The sequence below is a fragment of the Rhyacophila brunnea genome, unplaced genomic scaffold, assembly GCF_057557595.1.
Source record: "Rhyacophila brunnea isolate RB1 unplaced genomic scaffold, BYU_Rbru_1.0 scaffold_20, whole genome shotgun sequence".
Lineage (NCBI taxonomy): Eukaryota > Metazoa > Arthropoda > Insecta > Trichoptera > Rhyacophilidae > Rhyacophila > Rhyacophila brunnea.
Genome location: NW_028232860.1, coordinates 9899514 through 9907378, shown reverse-complemented (window position 1 = coordinate 9907378; position 7865 = coordinate 9899514).

Sequence of the window (7865 nt, the reverse complement as noted above, 5' to 3'; positions counted from 1 at the left end):
AAAACAAAGCCATGACCCACCCAGAATATTATTATTACCTCATAATTGATTTGAAAAAATCTGTTTTAAAATTGAAAAAAAATCTTTTCTGTACAAATTTACGTGGATATGCTTTGGGGTTTTCAAGAAACTAAATTTAATGAACTGCATAGGCAGAGAAGGGTCGTAGGTATATCTGCCATGATATACTATAGTTTTTATTAATTTACAGAAGTTTGGGGAGAAATATACTCAAGAAATTGTCGTCGTAAATACAATATAACCGTCATAAGGTTTCCTCCAGCGAGACAGGCACCAGTGCCTGGTCTGCGACTCTCCTATTATCTCGGTTAGTTTTCTAGCCGCCAACATCAAATAAAGAATCGAGTGTCAGACTTGTCCTTACTAGGTCAGTCTCTATCCAGATTTTCACTGATTAAAAATGATTAGCGATATCATTAATATCGTAATTGCATTAGGAAGGGCCAATACTATAAAATTATGGACAACATTTGTATTTTTTAAATAAGAATATGTCAAGTTACATATTTACTTAAACTAAAACTAGGTAGAGGAATGATCTAAACTAAAAGAAAAAATACACACGATTGATTTTCTCTTTCACATAAAATGTAACGTTTGCTGCAAGAGAAAGGCTTTCGATTCCTTTACTCGGTCGCTTTCAGGACTCAAAATGGATCGGAGTGCACCGGAGCGCCGTTCCTGTTCGTAAAATTGGTAAAATTATCGCTCCGTCTCGTGGATAAAATAATTTGACCGTTTGAGCTAGATAGGCCATATAATACAAAATCTAACACACTGATTTTTATGAAATACACATAAAATTTGATAACTACGTAAATATCTTCAGAAAACTGTCGAGCGCTCCGGTTTGTAAGCCTTTCCATTTCGAGCGCTGGTTGCTTTAACCTTGACTTCACACATTGACGGATCTCTTTACTGAACAATCTATCTTGACGGTTGCTTTCAGATGGCATCCATTTAGATTCAGTGGAATATGTAGCTTATTTTGAAATTTTTAATAGCGTCAGTTTATAAAAGACGAAGAAGATTCATATAAGAATCTATGTACCTTTAATAATTATCTCAATATACTGTATCTGCAAACCAAAACTCACAAGTCTCAATTGATAAAAATACCATGTATCTTCTTTTTTCATTGATTCTAATTAGATTTATATGTTATAGTATGCTTGTAATAAATGTTTTTCCAATCACCTTAATTTCAGTGTTTTACTTTAACATCTGAGGTATTTCTTTGTGTATACATTTAGAAGATAACACTTAGCGCCCATTTTTTAAATACATACTTACATATATTCATATTTATTAAGTTTTCTATTTATACTATCATTGATTTATATATTATTATGTATACTTATAGGTAAATCTTTTTTTGTTAGATAAATCTACATGACAGCAAGATTTCACAGCCTGATATTAAGAGTCGAAAACTAATATCTATTCCAACCTATTTTTACTTCTATACCAACATTTACTTTTTTATCTGACAAAAAATAAATATTAAAAAAAATGGAATCTACGTTTAAATATAGGTGTTTTCGTGCTACAGTTATATAATATATTATGTATCCTGATCATCTTTAAGGATAGGTAAATCAGTTCCTGTGAATAGGATTTTATTCAACATTCAGCTCTTCGAACATATTCGAATCGATGATATATTATTATTATCCAGAATAGTTTATGTGGATTTTTTAGTGGTGTTTTTAAAATTTTTAAATATGCAGTTTAACATTATCTAGGTAATTGTTTTTCTCTGTAAATACCAAATAAATAAATGTTTGTCATTTTAATTAAATTAATGAAAAAATAATTACGTGAGTATTTTGTGTGTAGGTAGCTTTATTTGAATAATAGGTGAAATATAAAATTACACGTGCTTTCTTATATAAATAATACGTTGTGAAAATCTAATTACCACTAAATCTATTAACATTTGTTGTATAATATATAACTAATTATTTATTAATATTAGTTAACAGTTCATCAATGATTTTGCTATATCTAAAAATTGTATATAAGAACATTACTTGTAGACAAAAGTGGTACATTTTCTACATAATTATTGTACATAAACAGTATTGAACATAAAATTAAAACAGTTTATAATATTATATAAATTGTAAAATGGTCATACAATTACTATTTGAAGAATTATATTCTATTGAGTCTATACATCCAAATAATACTATCTATAGGAGAATTTATAATCCAAGACACTTGAACAACTCTACATTTCGCTAACTGAAAGCAACACTGAGATAAAATGAAAAAAATCGAATTTGAGATAAGTAATTCCAATCCATTGCTGAATGCTCTACCTAGGTATAAAATAATATATCTCTGCGACTCAAAAATAATAATTATAAAACTCCATTTACAAGAAAAATACCAATGTTGAATTCGTTAAAAAATATCCTGTAACTTCTTAGTAATAGTGGTATATCTTAAATAACCCACTGTTATTAATATTAATATTAATAAAATCAATTTTAAGCGTGTGTTTCTAGCGTTTTCAACATACATAATAAATTCGTGACACCTACTAATTTATATGATAAAAGTAAACCTAAATCTTACATTAAAAAACTTGTAATCGACAGAATCAAAATATGTGTAACTTTTAAAAGATCAATAAGTACTAGACGGAGATGCAAGACAAAGAATTCCACGGTTTTTTAAATGACGGAAGTACAGTTACCTTTATCCCTACAGGGCATGCAGAAAATATATCGAAAGCCACTTGAACCGCCGTTCAGGTGCGTCCAAACCTAATTCGCCACCCTTTTCGCGCCAACCAACCAGTCTAGTTTAAATAATAACTTGTAATCCAAATGTAAAGTCCTTAATTAATATTAACCAGTGCATAAATAAATAAAACAGTGTTTCATTCCTTATAATATAATAACAAAGTGCCATGACATATTGACAATTATTACATAAACTTTCACATATGTTTTTTTACTTCATCAACAAAATTTATGCCATATATTATAAAGTGTGAAAATAAAAATATAATATGTACGTAATATTCAAATGCCCCGATTCCAAGGTTTTAATAAAAATCGAAACAAATCTTCTTATCTCTAATTGATTTGAGTTTTGTACTATTCCAGTATTTACGTATATATAACACGGTTTTTAGTTCCATTGTCTCACAGTTAGTACTGAAATTTTAATGTGATTACCTATTGAATATATGAATAATATATAAGGTACTTACTACGGATATTTACGAACATTCAAAATATTAAAGATTTGATTTTATACCTGATCCCATACTTAGGAAATAAGATTTTTTCATTCTTTTATTGTATAAAATTGATATATAAACAAAAATGTCTTTACCGTTTTCCAGGGTCCAGGGTCGCAAAATATTACTTAAATAAAATAGTGCAAAACTTAAATTAATTAGAAGATATAAAGTTAGTCAACATATTTAAAGAGTTTTTTATTGCGTTTTAAATTAGCCTTGATTGTATATTTTGCGTAGAGTATTTCCAGCATTAAAGTACACGATGAAGCGACGTAACCCATGACAAGGAACTGATAAATCTCAATGAAATTATAATATTCCAATGGTTTTTCTTCGTTCTTCTTTCCAAACACGCGTTCTTTTTCACTGGACCTCATAAATAGTATTCCACTCTCAGATATCCTGGATGCTACCATTTGCATCTTCTTTCTTGCCGGGTAATTTCTCCACAACACGAAAATTGGATATCCAGATGTAACCTTTTGAGCAGTTGGGCATGTTAAAGGTAGTTCAGTTTTCGGCTTTTCTGTCCTCTCATAGTATTTTATATAACTCAAAGAGATTAGTAAAGCAAAATTCCATTTATACGCTGCTCGTTCTATGCAGTCTTTAATTGGAGTACAACTTTCGTAGTTTTCCATTGAGGTTACTTTACCTTTTTCTGACAATCCTGACAAATATTTATCCATCGGATGTCCACCATAATCATAACCTTCAGATATAATACCTTCCAAAGTGTACAAGTGTTTTTCTAATATCGAATTAAACAAATTACTTTGTAAAGAGCTTTGAAAACCTACATTTGTCACTATTGCTAATAACAACCAAGAAATAAAAATAATTCGAAATATGAATCGCTTTGGTGCAAACCGTGAAACGTTTCCTAACAGCATGGATAAAACGTCAAATGTTATACTAAAAATACATAGTGAACACACTCTGGACTCTTTTGACAATAACCACCGAAAAGAAATACTGACAAAGACGACCAAAAATCCCATTAATAACCATGATTGGTTGGTAAAACAAAGCTTAATGTTGGACCAAAACCTTGCCCTTGAAGCCGGAGGAAAACACCAAACTAAATGATCTTCTAAATGATACGTTATTGCATGAAAATCCCTAGTATATTGACTGACCAAGTATTTTCCACCGATTATATCCACAGTTTCATTAATAATGTTATCAATTGGGTCGTAGATAATTCCCATTTCATAGCTGACGGGAGCTGGAACTGCTATTAATGTCATATTTAGTCTCTGAGTGATTAATTTTATAAGCCTCATTTCGATACCATCTGTAAATATAAATCTACCAGTTTCATTATTGTATCTGGGAGGATTTATGTAAGGCGGAGAAACTATAGCCAGCATATTTAACGGACATCCGTGAAATTCTTCCGGGATTTTATTTTTGAACTTATTAATCTGAATTACTTTAGTGTCTTCGCATACGTCAAGATCGTATAATTTTTCACATGATTTTCCACACGAATTACCCTCGTACGGTAACCAAGTATACGACCATACTTTATTTGTATAAATTTTCATCACCAAAATGAATGCATCAAAAATTCTGTAACTCCGTAAGTCATTGAATATTTCGATGACATAATCTCTCTCTATATTTTCTTCTTGTATTGTGATGTAAAAGCTTGCTTCAGCATTCCAAGCTTCGCTGGTTTGCATCCGGAAGATATCTTCGAATATTTTATCTCTATGGCCGAAGAATATATATATTGAAACTTTGTCCTGTAGTTTTAGGTTATGGATTGATTCATTTTGTGCGTCAGTTGTGAGTACTGCAACTGAATTTGAGTCGAATATTCCTTCTAAGAAAAACTCTTGAGTGAATCTATTGACATCTTCAGATGTTTTTACGCAGATTAAATCAAGGATTCCAACAATTTGACCACTTTCAATGTATTTCTGTATTAAGTTGATCACACACTGGGAAGCCTCGTCTTTATTTTTCGAGTGTATTCTGCTTAGAAGAATATCAATACCATTAGAGGTTGTGTTCTTGAAAGAATCACTAATAATTGATTGAGCAGATCCCAGAATAAGAAATAAACTAAACAATCGCAGACAATACATAATAAATAATATTTAATTACACTTTTAATACAATATTGTTAATGCCAGTGATTCTTCGAAGTTGAAAATATTCAAAAATAAATGGTTTCGTCTCCGACGACTCAATATATGTTTCCGTATTAATTACATTTATCAACTGTTTGATGAATTTGATGGCATCTGATTTATAAAAGCCCAACGTCTTCTATATCATGGCTACGTGATGCGTATGGATAACCAAGCAAGTGAGAATCAAATCACCTGGTTTGGTGGTATCGAAATTGACTTGGAAGTTAATAGCTGAGAAGGAGAGCGAATAACTAATCAGAATGAAAGCTTTTAAAGTCTGCTTGAGATGGCCAGGGCCCAGAAGGGGATAAAGCACCACAAAAGAAATGTAATATTTAACTGCGACTTTTAAAAAGCGATTTCTTTTAAATATAATGTTGTACAGCTATATCATTGTTTCGTGTCAATATTATGTTGTAAGGCAATGGTTCCAAACAAATACTACATTAATAATTACTTATATTATAATGTATGTTTAAAAACAGAAAATTAGTATTTCACACCTAAGAGAAACACATTTATCTATTTAAGAAAACAAAACATTGTGAACATAGCAAATCTAAATTCAAGACTTTCACAATATGAGATTTTCATTATAATAAAATATTACCCTCACAAGAGAAGAAGAGAATATAATAATAATAAAAAACATAAGTACAATTTTATACAGAAAAATAAAATTTCGAATACATTGAGGAGCGCATTGATTGGTCTTTTACCACTCACTAATCGTGCCTGATAGACTTAACCCGAGGATCGGTTCAGATCCAGAATAAATCATGGCTGCGACCACGTAGGTAATTTACAGGCGCGTGTCAATTTCAATTCTTTAGGACACCCGTATTAGAAACCATCCCTCGCGATACTAGGCAAAGAAGTGACCTTTGAGATTCACGAGAGTGAAAAGTAGGCGTGCCTTGTAGAAAAGCAGTCGGTAATCATTTCACAAACTGTTGAAATGAAAATAGTTACATGTATGTCTTAAAATAAAGACATCGAAAAAATTTCTTCTGTAGGCGTTCTAAAATAAGCTTATAGGAAACTCCACACGGACAAAGGAAAAGATATTTTAATTTGTCCAACCAATTGGATCCATATTCTGGATTAAAAACAATTAATAACACTTATTTTTTGTTAACCGCATAGATGGCGTCAGTGATAATTGATCAACCATGCCACCGTCATTAAGTCGGTACAAAATTTGTAAATAGATTATTATAGTGTAATTATCTTTATCAGCATGGCCAGCGACCGTGCATGAATGATAGAAATTTAAAAGCTGCCCAACATAAAAAAAATATTGAAATCTATTTTTGCAAAAAATGTATGTTCAAATAACTTAATTGAAATATTATTATAAAGATGAATTTTTCTAAGTAGTTTTTTTTTGCGGGTTTTTTTTTCAGGAAATTAAACTAAAAAACAGCTCACAAAAGTGTTTTTTTGTAATGGTACATAATGCGAAATATATAGCATCCTATGTTCAAATTATACCTAATGATAATAAAAGTTTTTCAGCACTGATCTAGAGTAAGTAGGTTTTATTTATAATTGACTTATCAAACCCAGATTAATGTTAGAATTTTCCATACTGAATGTCATTAAATTATACATATTAATTTAATACGTAAGTATTCATCAATTTTTTAATTTGCTGTTTGATTGTATACCTATAATCATGGCCCCCACATACTGAACCGGGCCTCCATGCTGGGATCTTTAGCGGCCCCCCTGCCTATCTCTAAGGATTAAGGCAGTGTGATGCTCTACAGTAGCGTTTTAAAAAATAGTGTACGCGGTAAAATTAATGTGTATATTTAGTGTTTTGTGTTGTATGTTTTAATACATCTATTTGAATTTAGGAGTTGACGAGTATTGATACACAATTATTTTTGTTATCGTACAACCGTATAATTTTAAGTAATAACATTATTGAAGAAAAATAGCGTCACAGGCGACTTTTTTTACTATTAAAGCAAATTTGTGTTGTGCATTTATCTCACTTATCTGGTCGACTGGCCTCGCCGGGCCCCTCCTGAGCCCGGGCCCCCAAGCGAGATCCCTGTCAGCCCCCTTCCTTGTGGGGATCATGCTTATAATATAATATGCCACGTATTATAAAATATTATGTTTATTGCGTCACATATTCATTGAATATATGCTACGGTATGGGGGAAAAAGAAATATATGTAAGTACGGGATTTTATGACACCTCTGGATGATGAAACGTATACATCTAATGGTTCACATTGAGAAGATTAAGTATTTAATTGTATTTAGGAACAATAGACACAAAGGAAACTTTTTGGTAAGTAATACGACGTTCAAAAAGACTGCTATTTTTAAGAAGATCAAAGAGTGGAAGTGCAGCATTCTTCGCAATGAAGAATCTATTCAGGTAATAGATTCTGTCCAAAAAAACAAAAATCCGAAAAGATATT